This window comes from Prionailurus viverrinus, chromosome C1, assembly GCF_022837055.1.
Source record: "Prionailurus viverrinus isolate Anna chromosome C1, UM_Priviv_1.0, whole genome shotgun sequence".
Classification (NCBI taxonomy): Eukaryota; Metazoa; Chordata; class Mammalia; order Carnivora; family Felidae; genus Prionailurus; species Prionailurus viverrinus.
This window is the reverse complement of record NC_062568.1, coordinates 67,573,245-67,588,823: the sequence shown is the minus strand read 5'-3', so window position 1 is coordinate 67,588,823 and position 15,579 is coordinate 67,573,245. Positions and strand designations below refer to the sequence as shown.

Below are 15,579 nucleotides of genomic sequence, written 5' to 3'. Positions count from 1 at the left end.
TTTATTTCTGGTTATAACTAAACTCGTGAGGTCTATATAATCATGGACATAGATCTCAAAGGGCCAATATAAGGTTGTAATTCATCCACTTAAAAAACAAAAAACAAAATTAAACAACTCCTCTTGTTAAAATAAACTGAATTTACCCCACAGACTTCTTTTTTAGGTTTATTTATTTATTTTGAGAGAGAGAGAGAGAGAGATCATGCATGAGTGTGAGCAGGGGAGGGGCAGAGAGAGAGAGGGAGAGAGAGAATCCCAAGCAGGCTCCACCCTGTCAGCACAGTCCCTGACAACAGGACTCCATCCCACGAACCATGAGATCATGCCATGAGCTGAAATCAAGAGTTGTGCGCTTAAACTACTGAGCCACCCAGCACTCCCCCCACCAGGCTTTAAACTGTAGAATTCTCAGATAAGAAAATGTTCTATCAGTATGTCTACAGAACATTGACATATGGGACTGGAAAGGAGCCAGAGTGGCTGACTTATTCACTTACTCAGCTTAGCCTCATTCACAGACACCAAGAAACTATGGAATTATGAGTTCACAGAGAAGTTTGGAGTCCATCATCTTCCCTCTCACATTTTGGATGAGGAAACTGGAGCTCAGAGGGTTCAGTGACCTTTGTGGATATAAAAAGCATAAGTGAGGTTCAATATGGACCCTTGAGATTCATGGGAAGACTCCCAAAACATCAGTGAGAACACCTTAGGGCTGGCTACCTGCCTCTGATAGAAGGCGGGGGTGGTTGTGGCAAAATTTAGGTGCTAGGTGATGATGAAAAAGTGGGTCATAGGTTAAGACGATGCTGGTGTTGGTAAGACTTGTGTAGTTGGTGGTTGCAAAGATCAGTAATGTGTTCTGAGCAGGAGTGTAACACCTCAAGCATGGTGGGAATTCTCTAGGAATCATTTTTGTCAATGGTGCATTCTTTGGAAAATAAGGAAATAATTTTAATGGTACAGATGACTTTATGGATGTGGGAAATGTGATGAAGGATTTGGTTTTTATATCGGCATGCATTCACTATGTTTTGTCAATGAGGCAAGAATTAGGGTGATATGTTTGCTTTTTACTTATGTGATTGGAAGTTCTTTCCTCAGAATAACTAAATCTGTTGCCAAAATCTGTTCCAAGAAAACAATAGTTCAAATGATAAATAATCAAAGCCCAGGAGTCCTTGCTCCTCGGGGAAACTGGTCAGGTTTACACTTTAGAACAATTATTTTCCTGACTTTAGCAGAAGGTAGTGAATGTCAAGTTTTCCAGCTTTGGAAGTCAGAGTGTGATGTAAGTCTCCATCAAAAGCTGACTCATAACTCAGGACCACCTAACTTGTTAGTTAAGGGTAAGGTTAAGATATCTACCTTAGTTAAGCTAAGAATGATGGCTGATTGACTTTTAGAAACATTTTTGAAGTGTAATGGTGAGAATCCTAAAAAAATTTTAGGTACTGAGAGATATGACGCTATTTTTAGTACTGAGAGGTAGTACTGTACCATCTGTTCACCTTTTGTCAACTCACTAATATCCCCATGATGCAGATGGTTTAAACTTTTACTTTTTAGGACCCAGTTCCATGTCCTTGTAGACTTCTTCCAGGGAGCAAAATGTGCCTCTTTGCTGGTAGGCAAACCTAATGAGGCTCCCTAATGTGAGTCTACCATGTCTCTGTATTTCCTGTTACTCACCTTTATCTCAGTTTTGGAGGAAAAGTGAGCACCCCCCCCCCACCTTTTTTTCTTAAGTTTATTTATTTTGAGAGGGGTGAGGAGAGAGAGACAGAGACAGAGACAGGGAAGATCCCAAGCAGGCTCCATGCTGTCAGTACAGAGCCCCACATGGGGCTCCATCCCACAAACCATGAGATTATGACCTGAGCCGAAATCAAGACTCAGACACATAACTGACTGAGCCACCCAGGTGCCCCAGACCTCCTTTTCTTAACATAAATTCTTCTGTGTTCCTGACCATAATCTTCCCCTCCTGGCATTTTTAGTCTCTCCCTCTCCATGAATCAGAGTAAGAGAGACTCTGAGCATGTTTGAATTTTTTGTTTTTATTTTTTTACTATAGAATATAAAAACTGCACCCAGAGTAGGGAACATAGTATAATGAATTTATAGGTCCCATCACCTTCTTCAACAGTTACCAATACAGGGTCAGTCTTGTGTCATCTCTATTTTGACCCACTCTCTACTCCTTTCAGATTATTTTGAAGCAAATATCAGAACATCAAATATTTCATCTGTAAATATGTCAATATGCATCTCTAAAAGATAAGATCTTATAAAAGACATAACCACAACACATTATCTCACTTAAAAACACTGACAATAATTTCTTAATACTGTTAAATATCCAATCGGTGTTCACATTTCCCCAGTTATCTTATAAATTTTGTTTTGTTTTATTTTTACCATGTGTTTGAGTCAGAATCTAAATACGGTTTTTACATTGACACAGGTTGAGATTTCTCTTAAGTATCTTTTAATCTCCAGGCACCCTGTCTTTTCGTTCTTTTTCCCCTTGTAATAGTGTGAGAAAAAACTGGCTCGTTTGTAGAATTTCTCAGTCTGAATTTTGATTATTGCATCACTATTGTGTTCACATGTTCCATTATCCCTTGTAGCTTTTATAAATTAATAGTAGGCTTTATGAGACTCAGATTCAATTTATTCTTGATGGTACTATTTCATATGTGCTGTGCTTTTCTGTCTGGAGGCCCATAATGTGATATTTCTTTCTCATTGTTTGGTGATGTTATCAGCCATTGCTGATCATTCCTGGGATCACTAAGCATTAGAAAGTAAAGCTATTCTAATTCTATCATTTTTTCTTCATTTATTAGTTGGTTGCTTCTTTAAAGAGAAACTTTTCCTTATCAACTAGTTGGTTACCCAGAACTACAGATCATGTAAGAAACTTGATTCTTCCTTTGTTGATCAGTTTTGGAAGTATAAGGAGGTGGTTCATAACATCCTCTGAAGGTGACCAATGAGATTTTAATTTTTAATTATGGTTTATTAATATTTGGTGCTTTTCAATCCCTTTCATTTATTATATATATTGATGCTCCACTTTGGCCAGGGGAGACATGACCATAGAAGTCTTCACAGTTTCCTTGTGATCTGGAATGACAAGATGTTTCAGTCTCCACATGTACATTTTCTGTTCCAGACCTGGAATCAGCCACTTCTCTATAGATGTTTGCTTCTTTTTAGTAGGAAATGGTGGAGACCACAACTGGGTACTAGGAGTACTCTTCTTGATAGGTTGGCCCTTATTTCCATCAGGAGTTTTGAAATCAGACATGTGGGTTTGAGTCCTTACCCCACCTCTTGCTAGCTGGGTTCTTAGGCAAGACACTTAATTTGAGCCTCAGCTTTCTCACTGAAAAAAGAATAAATAACAACACTTAGTCTTAAGATTACTGTAAGCCTTAAATTCCCTAGCACAAAATGAGCAACCAATAGATAGCAGCTATTGATATTTAATGTTTTCATTAACACATGTAGGCATGTTATCATGTGGAGGGGTCTCAATAATCTGATCCAAGTCATTCCCAACATTACCTATTTGACCTTATCATCCATTAGTTAATGTACGGGTCCAAATAAAAATTTGAATATGGAGTATTGTTCATGTTTTTCCTCCAACCATGACTGACTTTTCTCTTCCGTGAAGATTTTAACTCTTCAAAGCCTATCCTCTTTCACCTCCTATAGTAGTACCTTTTATCTTTGGTATTTGGTTATATGTTGTGTATTGTTTTAATAATTTTTCCACATATGTATGTTTTTGTCCCCCAGGAATACTGTCGTATTGTTGATAGTAGAGATATCTTATATATATATTTTTTATTTTGAACTACAATGTATATGAAAAAAGCTTATAAAGCATAAATGTGTAGTAAAAAAATTTCAAAGTGAATATCTATGTAACCACCTCCTAAGCAGAAAATATATAGCATTTCCAGTACTCCAAAAGCCCCGACTGTGTCCCTTTTTTATCACACATCCCTTCATCCTCTCTAAACACAGCCACTGTTTGCACTTTTATGGTTATAATGTCCTTGCTTTACATACAGTTGGACCTCTAACAAGTAGACCCCTTAGTGTTGCCTGTTTTTGAACGACATACAGATGGATTCATGATCTGTGTATTCTTTTGTATCTGAGTTCTTTGGCTCGATGTTATACTTTTAAGATTTATTCACATTGTTGTGCATGCCTGTGTTTTTTCATTTTTGTTGCTATATATATCTTATTGTATGAACACACCGCACACCACAATTTATCCATTTGATCATGTTTACAGTTTTTGACAAATACAAATAAGGCACTTTGATCACTGAACAAATATTCTAATGTACAAATGCATGCATTTGAGTATACTCTAAGAATTAGAATTGCTTGGTCACAGAGAATGTATACATCAAATTAAAAAAAAAATTTAATGTTTATTATTTATTTTTGAGAGAGAGAGAAAGACAGAGTGGCCAGCAGGGAAGGGGCAGAAAGAGAGGGAGACACAGAATCTGAAGCAGGCTCCAGGCCCCGAGCTGTCGGCACAGAGCCCAATATGGGACTTGAACTCATGAGCTGTGAGATCATGGCCCAAACGAAGGTCAGACACTCAACTACCTGAACCACCTAGGCACCCCTGCATCAAATATTAACAGATAATGGTATACTATTTTCCAAGGTTGTTTTGCCAATTTACTGCATAAGAAAAAGATCCAATTGGGCTTTCTGCTTCTCTTCTTTTTTTATATATAAAAAAAAAAACAACTTTTTAAAAAAACATTTATTTATTTTTGAGAGACAGAGAATGAGCAGAAGAGGGGCAGACACAGAATCCGAAACAGGCTCCAGGTTCTGAGAGTCAGCACAGAGCCTGACACGGGGCTCAAACCCATGAACTGTGAGATCATGACCTGAGCCAAAGTCAGACACTTAACCAGACTGAGCCTTCCAGGCTCCCCTTTGCTTCTCTTCTTTTTTTTTTTTTTAAATTTTTTTTTTAATGTTTGTTTCTGAGACAGAGAGAGACAGAGCATGAGTGGGGGAGGGTCAGAGAGAGAGGGAGACACAGAATCTGAAGCAGGCTCCAGGCTCTAAGCTGTCAGCACAGAGCCTGATGCAGGGCTTGAACTCACAGACCGTGAGATCATGACCTGAGCTGAAGTCGGAGGCTCAACTGACTGAGCCGCCCAGGCGTCCCCCTTTGCTTCTCTTCTTAAAGACAGTAGGAAGCTGTGAAAGAGAAAGATGCTAAGACTTGCAGGGGTTACTTTAACCTGTAGTAGTGAAAAATGGCAATCACAACAAAAAGTCCTTGGAGCTTCCTATTCCCTGCCTCTTCTTTTGGAAATTGTATTGTTCTCTGTAGTATAGTTCAAACAGTTTCTTCCTTGAAGCCAACCCCAATCCCTCACTTTGAATGAGAGTGCTTGATAGGTTTTCCTTTGTATTATAATTATGTTCATGCTATCATCCCCCCCTGGCGCAGGTACCAAGTCTTAATGGTTTGCATTCCCTACTCTCTGGTACAATTCCTTTTAAGGCAAAGAAAAGAATCCTGTCAGGCAACAATGGATGACAATTCAAGAATAAAACTTAAAACCTTCATTTGTTTAATAAAGGACACGGAGGCTCCCCCCCCCCCTTTTGTGGATAGAGTGTGGACCCCTGTGTTTTGTGAGGTTACCACAAAAAAGTTTGGGTAGAATGTTTATGGCTATTTCTATTTCCAGTTCCTTTGAAGGTGCCTTATATGTTCTGTGATTTCATTCATTGTATGCCTGTTTTGTAGTGTACTGTTATATTGTGACATCTGTGTGAGTCAAGTAGTTATTGAGTCTAAGGGATGTTTTAGTGTTTTATTATTCTTACAGTAAAATAATATAGTCTGTAAATTATCTAACAAGTTGCTGTATGCAATTTACAAGGTGAGAGATAGATACCTAACAATTCAAAAATTAAAAACAATACAACCATAAATAAAGGTGTATCTTTCCTATCTTGTAAATAGCTGTAATCAGTTTTTGCCTCATGGGCGTTCAGACTTCCCTTGTGAGTTAATAGAAAACTAAGGAAATACTCGTAAGGTTCTTAAATGTGGTTCAACCTCACATTGCTCTTAGTGGAAAGAGTTGATTTCTGGGGCCTTTGGTGTGTGTGTGTATGTGTGTGTGTGTGCATGTGTATCTGTGGGTTTATTTTCCCTATTGATACTGTACTCCCAAGTTTGTTTCTTATATCTTTACTTTACATATTTTAAGATATTGCTTTATGATTGCAAATGACACATCATCATTTCCACATTGGGTGTATAGAGCTCTTTGAGTTCTTTGATTTGACGTACACAGTTTGCTACTGTTGCCTTCACTTGTTATCACCTTGCCATATTTATGCCTAGCAGGCATTACCCAAATGAATATGAGTGTACTCTCAGGAGAGATCTCTGGCTTTGCTTCTACTTCTCACACTCACAGAGGCTGCCATGGCTCATGGCCAAAGCCCCTGTTAAAAGGTAAGCACAGGTTATGATCCTCTGTTCATATGACCCTGTAACTCTGATCATAGCTGATTAGATCAAGGATGAGCTCTTGCCTCAAAGACAGCCAATCTTTAGGTGGCTTAGCAGAATATGAAATGGCCTTTTCTGAGTTGGGTTCTCCAGAAGCAGATCTTGGGATGATTTGATTTTTCTGGCGAAAAGAATCCAGAAATAAATCTAGAATTTGTCTTGCTGTCACAGGACTCTTGAGATATGAAGTGTTCCCGAGAAAAAGTAGAGTTGTGGGGACATGGGGCAGGGAAGGGAAAGTAAGACAGGCAGAGGTGGGATGTCAAACAAAACCCCACAGAAGATAACTGTCACAATTCTGTAGAGAGGATTGAAGAGAGGTGGTCACCTCACAGGCAATCCTAGCAGTGGTGAGGGAGCTGGGATGTTTATACTCCCATACTCATCAGTCATTGATTAAGGGCCCAGCCTGGGTATATAAGTTTTCGGGCACTATATACTCTTTGTGCATGCAGAAGAAACTGGCCTCATGCAATCTGAGGGCAGCCTGTTGATTGTGAGATGCAGTTGCTGGTTGTTGAGAGTGAAAGCACTCCAAGACTGAAGTACACTTACATAACACAGCATTGGAGGGGATCTGCATAGAGCCCTGTCAGTGGGCCTGATGTGAGAGGTTGCTTAACAGGGATTATGGTGATTTGTGGAGCTAATTAGATCCTCTTTCTTAGGGATCTGGAAATGACATATACAAAGAGTTAGTAAGAATTCAACAGGGTGCAGTATCCAGGAGCAAGACGAAGCAGGAGAGTCGAAAAGAACAGACGCATAAATTTACAGAACTCATCCTTCTGTGATTTTCAGTTTGGGTTGTAGATGTCTCCGATGAATTAGTCTGGAAACTAAAGATGTGTTTGTAACAATTCTCTACCTCACTGGCTTCATGGTGATCAGTAGGTAGTTGTTATAAACTGTGATTTGGCACCAATCCTTGGGCTACAAATACCTTAGCCTCTCACCTCACACCCAGTCCCAAATTCCACCATTTATTATGCATTCGAACTCAGCATATTGGCGTTGTTAACATGAAAATGTTTTCTGGAAATAACCCATATCAGTTAAAGAATTACAAAACTGTAGTTCCATAGAAAAACTATTTCTTACAATCTAGGATAACTCTCAAATCTGTCTTAGTAGTGTGACTTGCAGGAGAGAGAACTTAAGCCAGATAAATAATAAGTTAGCACAAGAACTGCCCACTTAGTGGTATTGAGGTGGGCATTTTTTTCTTCCCAGACTTGGCAGCTTCATTTCCATATCTGACATTTTAAGGACACATAGAAGTAATACTAGTACCAACTATTTCTGTACTTGATGGTTAGGTATAAATGAGATCAGGGAATGGGAAAACGATTTACAATGTCAGTATAACATAAGAACACAAAAGTAAAAACTAAAACAAAGCAGTTAAATTTGAAGGTCTGTATACATGGAGTTGAATTTAGAATGCCAGGCAACCTATGTCTCCTCCAACCAAATAGCTATACTCATGCCATTGCACACACTTTACCTGCACCAAGGTATCAACTTCCGGTTGTAACAATATCTGGGAACTCTTAGGAGTAATGGTGATATGGCTACATTAATTTTTTTAAAGCAATAATATTAATTCACATGTATTAAGCACTTACCTTGTGTTTTACTTTTCTTATGGGGCTAGTAATAATACCTACTTCATAAAGGTATACTGAGAAATGAGGGAAGCATTGAGATTAGCACTGGAAGCCGTACTACTGTGCAATAACTGATATTTATTATGATTATGGTTATTAGGTACTAAAGTCAGTATTGAAGATATAAAAAAATGGACAAGATATGGTACATTTCTTCAAGGAGCTCTGAGCCTAATGGAAAATGAGACATGTAAAGAAGCGTTTATGATTTGATCAAGATAGAGACATGTTAATGCCGGGGTCCTGGCTTTAAAGGGGGAGCAGTTAATTTTGCATGGGTAGGTAATGAAGATTTTCCAGAGTTAGGAGGCCATGGCATAGTATTTGATACTGGGCACTGATAGAAGCTGTCATAAGAGAATGGGCTGAAGAGCCTTCCAGTAGTGAGACACAGTACAGTACATTTGGGAACTAGAGTGGATACCCAGGAGTAGAGCAAGGTCTGTCTGCAAAAGCAGCCAAAGGTGATACTGGATGGTAAGGCGGAACCATATCAAAAAAAAAAAAAAAAAAGGTGTTCTGTGTAACATTCAGGAGCTTGGACTTTATCCTCTGTGCACTGCAGACTACTGAAAGGGTTTGGCCAAAAGCAACATCAAAAGAGATAAAATCAGGTTTACATTTTGAAAAGATGGTAAGATGACTCTGGCAGCTGTGGACAAATGCCAAGTTGGTAAGACTGGACAAGCTGTTAGGAAAGTCTAGGCAAGAGACAGGAGAGTGTTAACTAGGACAATAATGATGGGGACAAAGGAGATAAGAGATAAGGCAGCTCACACAGGGAGACAGAATATAATAAGCTGCTATTGAACGGGTTAGAGATATAATTGTTATTTGTGGTACAGTTAGACCCTCCCAATTACTCTAAAGAAACTTCTCACTTAATGCCTGTCGTTCCATGTACAATTGCGATTCTTTGCATTTCTCTTCAAACTGTATACTGTTGTATAGGGTTTTGTACTTTCCAACCAAACTTGGCTCCACTTAAATTGTAAATGTTTGCATTTACAGAGAATAAAGTCAGCGATAAAGCTGCGATGGTCCTTGTAACTTAACTTGTGTTTGCTGCAGCTCCTTGCCCCTGAAAGGTGTCAGAATGAAGAATTTATGAATATAGTCAACGTAAAAATGGGAAATTCTAAAGGTATAAAGAAAAAAATGGGATAGGAATGGTAGTATGTAAGGATTATATTGATATATGTTAGTGAATTGCTCTAATAGAATCAGTAGTATTTGGAAAGCTGTCAATGTCATCTCATATTTAAACTATTAAGTGCATATTTAAGCTGTGCAAATCACTTGCATTCATTTCATGGCTAATCAATCCAGTCTGAAATTGTTTGCCAAATGGTAATGGGATTTTCTCTAACAGCTAGATACTTAAGTCACTAGACACCAAATTATGGGATAAAAAAAATCAATTCCACATCCCAGATAATTATTGGCTTAAAACAATACTGTGTTGAGTCCTGGCGCATACCCTCCAACAGCAGATGTCTTTGTTTTGGACAATTTTGATGATCTCAGTAACTCTAGCATGATAAACTAGTGATGCAAATTATTTTTTCATTTTAATTTTACATTGTAGATGGAGCTATTGACTTTTAATGCAGCATATTTTCTGTTGCAGCCAGAGCCTAAATTAGAGTAGTAACCGTGGAGAAAGAGAGCAGGTGACATATTCTTGAGCTATTTGGAAGTGGGAGTTGAAAGAATAAATTCCAGGCTTCTGAAGTGGGTGACTGGAAAAAGATGTTGCCACGTGCTGTGATAAGGAAGACAGGAGGAGGGGGCAGATTTAAGGAGTAGACAAATATGCTTTTAGATTTGATGGATTTGAGATCCATGGTATGGACTTGGAGAAATTTACTAATCCTTTAAGTCTGGAACTCAGGACGGATCTATGTTGGAACCAGAGGTTTGAGAGTCTTCAGTGTACAGGGAGTAGATACAATTAGAGGAATGGCTTAACAATGAACAACTGTAGGGAATACTAACATGGAAGGAGGAGTACAGGGCAAGAGGAGAGAAAGGAGGCGTGAAGACAGTCAAGAAGAAAAAGTAGAGGAGGGAAACAATGAGAAAATATTACTTACAGGGAGATGGTTTAAGTCAGTGGTTTCCAAACCTTTTTTTTTTAAGTTTATTTATTTATTTTGAGAGAGAGAGAGAGAGAGAGAGAGTCCCAAGCAGGTCCATGCTGTGAGCTCAGAGTCTGATACGGGATTCGAACTCACAAACCCTGAGACCATGACCTGAACTGAAATCAAGAGTCAGATGCTTGACCAACTAAGCCACCCAGGAGCCCCAGTTCCCAAACCTTTTAAATTGTGTATTCAATCAGTAATTTTTTGAATGATTCCCATATATGTATATTTACTTACGGATTATTACGTGTAATATTTTAACTCATGTAATAACTATTAGTAAAACTTAATTTCTTAAAGTTTTACTTAGCAGAAGATGCATATTTTCTTTTTTTGCCTTTTAAAAAATGCATTTTATTTTATTATTATGGTTTTTTGGCATATGAAAACTTATTTTTGTCATATTTGTCACCATCAAACTTACGTTCTTTGTTTTTCCCTCTTGCCTTAGTATAAGGCCCAAAGAGAGACACTGGTTACTTTGACAACCTTAAAGCAAGCTCCAGGAATGTTACTCATAGCATGACCTTTGTGACCAAATCCAGCAACTGGAACCTCATGATTTTCCTCAGTAAAATTCAAGCAGCCATCACTGGGTACAAAGGCTGTGATTTTTTCCCTTTTTGATCAGCTGGACTCTGACACACTTCCTGATGTGGCAGAATTTGGCTGTTTGGCTTCAACCTCTGTTATTTCCAGCACAATTCCCTTTGCATGGGAAGCGCCTCCGAAAGGGCTGGCCTTCAGGGCTGTGCTGAAATGGGCTTTCTTGCAGTGTTTATCATGCCACTTCTGATCTTGTCGGTGGCTGTGGAGCTTCCTGGCAGTATGAAGACCGCGACACTTGCCCATACTGCTGGCACCGTGAGCCTGAGCGAAAGTTATTCTTTTTTTAAGAAATCTCTGCACCCAATGTGGGGCTCAGACTCACAACCCTGAAATCAAGAGTTGCAAGCTCCACCAACTGAGCCAGTCAGGTGCCCTTTTGTTTCGACTTTTAAAAACCTATTATGGAAAAATTTAAACATACTCAAAAATAGAAAGAATAGGATAATGAACCTGCACATAGCTATCATCTAGTTTCCACAATTATCAACATAATATTGACATTTCATTTTATTTTGTCTTCTTAAGTTTTTATTTTAATTCCAATCAGTTAACATATATTTGTTTCAAGTGTACCATATAGTGTTTCAACACTTCTGGTGCTCAAAATGACAAGTGCACTTCCTAATACCCATCACCTATTTAATCCACCCCCCACCTACCTCCCCTCTGGCAACCACTAGTTTGTTCTCAATAATGAAGAGTCTTTTTCTTGATTTGTCTCTCTCTGTCTCTCTGTCTCTCTCTCTCTTTTTTTCCCTTTGCTCATTTGTTTTGTTTCTTAAATTCCACATATGCATGAGATCATAAGGTATTTGTCTTTCTCTGATTGACTTATTTCACTTAGCATTATATTCTCTAGCTCCATCTATGTTGTTGCAAATGGCAAGATTTCATTCTTTTTTGTGGCTGAATAATATTCCATTGCACACACACACACACAGACACACACACACACACATACATATACATATATGTACATAAAATAAGATGCATATTTCTCCCACCCCATTTTAATATCTATCAGGGAGCTGAAATGACATCACTGTCTATACATACATGAATTCAGTCACAACAAATCATATTGCCATTATTTGTAAGTTTAAATAAATGCTTAAGTTTAAATCTAAAAGAGTTCTTGTAATAAATATTAACTGAACTTCAAAATAACAAAACAGTTGTGTTTTGCCAATATTTAATTGGCAATGTCTTTCTATGCATATGATGCACAGAAGGAAATATGATGCATTTTATAAACAATAAAAGTTGTGATGTTTGCTTCTATCACCTAAGTGAATCATCTTGTGTGCCCCACTTTGGAAATTGGGATTAAATTAAGAGGGAGGGGTCAATAGAGTGGGACACCTTGAACAGATTAAAGAAAATATTATCTTAAAACAATGGGAAAATGTTCATCACTCTTAACAACCTGGTCGCTGGAGGCTTTGCTGAGGCAGTGTCAACAGTGGAAGAGGGGCAGCCAGATCACAGAAGTTCAGGGAGTAAGTGACAACAGGTGACATTAAACGCACACTCAGTATATACCAGACACTGTGCTAATGAAGAACTTCTCAGACAATCCCGAGAAGAAGTTATGATTGCCTCTAATTTAAGACAATAATTAGAGACTTGTAGAATCTAAGTGACTTGTACCAGGTCACACAGTTGAGTGGCCCTAGGAAAATATGAGCCATGTTGAGCATTTTAAAAGCTGAGCTCTTAAATAACATGCAATAATGTCTCCTGGCATGAGGCTAGTTAGTGGAGATGGAGTCTGAGGGCAGAGAACTACTGTCGCAGGAAGCCAGGTATCTTGCCTATGGATAAAAGCAGAAAGAAAAGTAAATAAATGGCCAAGTGTAGGGTGAGAATTGAGCATTTTTATATGGTGAGGGGAATGAGGCAGGAAAGAGAATTTGAGGCATTTAGGCAAGAGAGATAATAAGGATGACAAAACCCCAAAGGATCTAGAGCACAGGGGGGAAGTTCAGCAGCAGGAGGTTGCCTCCGCTACAGGGGGAGGAGAGTGGTAAGAATTGGAATAAGGTGCAAACAGTATGGAGGCTTTATGTGGGGAGGAGGAAGAATAGGCAGCGGAGATTCCAAGTTCACATTATTTATTTTCTCTGTGAAGTAGGAGACAAGGCCATTGCTTAGAGTATGTGGAGGGTGGAGAGAAAACAGGTAATGGTCAGACCTGATAGGACTATTATTAAGCTTTAAGCAATAGCTGTGGGGAATGGGAGCTGGTACAGTTTTGGAATTTTATACTGTATAGAGAGACAGTGATGGACAAGACGGACAAGGGATTCAAAGACAAGGTGGACAAGGCGGCAAGGGAATCAAAGATTGCAAGAAAGGTGGAGGGACCTGACAGACTGAAGAAAATCGAGGGATCAGAGTCCTGGAAGTCTCAATGAGATTACTGGCTTGACGGATATAGGAGAGTAGGAGAGTTCCAAATCTCAAAGGGATAAAAGACTTGCACTTAGGCATTTGAACCTTCACAGCAGGGACACTTAGCTCCCATCCTCCCAATGACCATCCTTCTAAATGCTCTCCTTCATGGCAGTACTGGAAATTTGAAAATTACATTTCTCAGACTCCCTGTGGAGTTTCAATTCAGAATCCTGTGAGAGGCACTGGGTTGAGATTTGCACATAGAAGAGGAGAAGCCATTTTTCTTCAGCTGCTGCTCCAGACAAGCATATGAGCATCTGCAGATAGCAGACATCTAGGCAGCCTTGCCAGGATTTCCAGGCATACATCCTCCTGTGAACCATCTACTTGAGTGCTGACATCCTCAGTGGTGGTTTCTACAATGTATGCATTTCTAAATTTCATAAATTCTAGCAGTGTCTTTTCTCTCCTTTGTTCTGCTGGACCATAAGAGATTGTATAATCCAGTATTTTTTTAAATAAAATCCCCTTTTACTTGTGCCTAGAGAGCTTTCTGTTTTCCTGACATAACCTAGGCTAATATGTCACCCCACCCCATTCTTCATTTAATCTAGGTTATGAGCTTTTTCATGATCATATCAATATTAGTCAGGATTATCATAGCTGTTTATTAGGATTCTTGCTTGCAAGCAACATAAAGAAAATATAGCTACTTTTTTTTAATGTTTTATATATATTTGAGAGAGTGACAGAGCATGAGCGGGGCAGGGGGGCAGAGAGAGACAGAGACAGAATCCAAAGCAGGCTCCAGGCTCCGAGCTGTCAACACAGAGCCCGGTGCGGGGTTCGAACCCACAAACCGCAAGATCATGACCTGAGCCAAAGTTGGACGCTTAACCGACTGAGCCACCCAGGTGCCCCAAGAAAATATAGCTACTTTTAAAAGAAAAGAAATTTCTTTAAAAGACTTCAGATAGCTTGTGGACTTGCTAGGAAGGCTGGAGAACCAGGCTCTGGGAATCAATCTAGACAGTGGAGAGGAAACAAGAAAAATTATGCCACAAAGTCAAGTGCAGTGCCATTGCTGAGCTCAGAGGCAAGTTTGCCTAACTGATGAATCCATGCTCCTCTGCCCTAGAGGTGGCCATAAAGGTGGCAGGGAAAATGAGGCTCTGGACTTCCAGCTTTAGAGTGACAGCTCTGTCTGTAAGGTGAAGGAACCTCAAATAAGAAATTCAGAAGCTGGGAAGCCTCATAATTGGTAAATGTTTACTCTGACATCCAGTTTTTTGTGTGCTATGGTGTAGACCCCCCTTTTTTTTTGGCCTGGCAGACCCACCAAATGCTCATCGTTCCTGCTGTGTGTACTTATTCTTTAGGAGCCAACTTCCTCCTTGAAACCTTCCCAGCTGGAAGTGTCTGCTTCCTGCCCTGAATTCCTCTAGCAATTTGTATCTTGTTTGACCCTATTAAATTCCAGCTTGTTTTCATTGATATTTGCAGTTAAAACTATTAAAGTTACAGCATATTTAACATTGAATGAACATAACGGCTCATTTAATGTGGGTAGCTTATCCGCTTCTTGAGGTCATGGCTTGCCTTCCCAATATTCTGTAGCCACAATGCCCAGAATGACACTTAACTTAACGATAGACACATCATAAATGTTAACTTGAAGTAAAGGAACTGCACCAAGATTTGCTTGTCCCTGTTTCCATTCTCTCTTCTAACCACCTCCCTCCATCACCACCAGCTTGTCTTCAATCCCAACCCCTCCCACATCCTCTAGGATCTTATTTGACTCTTGTATTTTTTCTGGAATTTTCAATCACCCTCTTTACAGATTTCTTCATAGTGGTCTGAAATATGCTCAAATATCCCCTGTTCTACAACTACCTTTCTTGTTTATCTTTCCTTCCATCTTTACACACACACACACACACACACACACACACACACACACACACAAGAATAGTTTATATGTTTATATGTAGCCTCCATGTTGTCACTTCACTCTTGTCTCTCTCCTCTTTTTTCTTAAAGTCTGGCTTGTTTCCTCTTCAAGGTGACCACAGTAGCCTGTTCCGGGAACCGTTTGCCCGCATCCTCTTTGGCATCCCTGGTTGTTTGCCACTGGTGATCACGTGAAAACTGCTCT

General features: G+C 39.2%; 1 pseudogene; it reads right to left on the bottom strand.

The window, feature by feature from the left end:
* Positions 1 to 10,835: 10,835 nt before the first annotated feature.
* Positions 10,836 to 11,267, bottom strand: LOC125172319 (40S ribosomal protein S23-like; annotated as a pseudogene).
* Between the last annotated feature and the right edge of the window lie 4,312 nt (positions 11,268 to 15,579).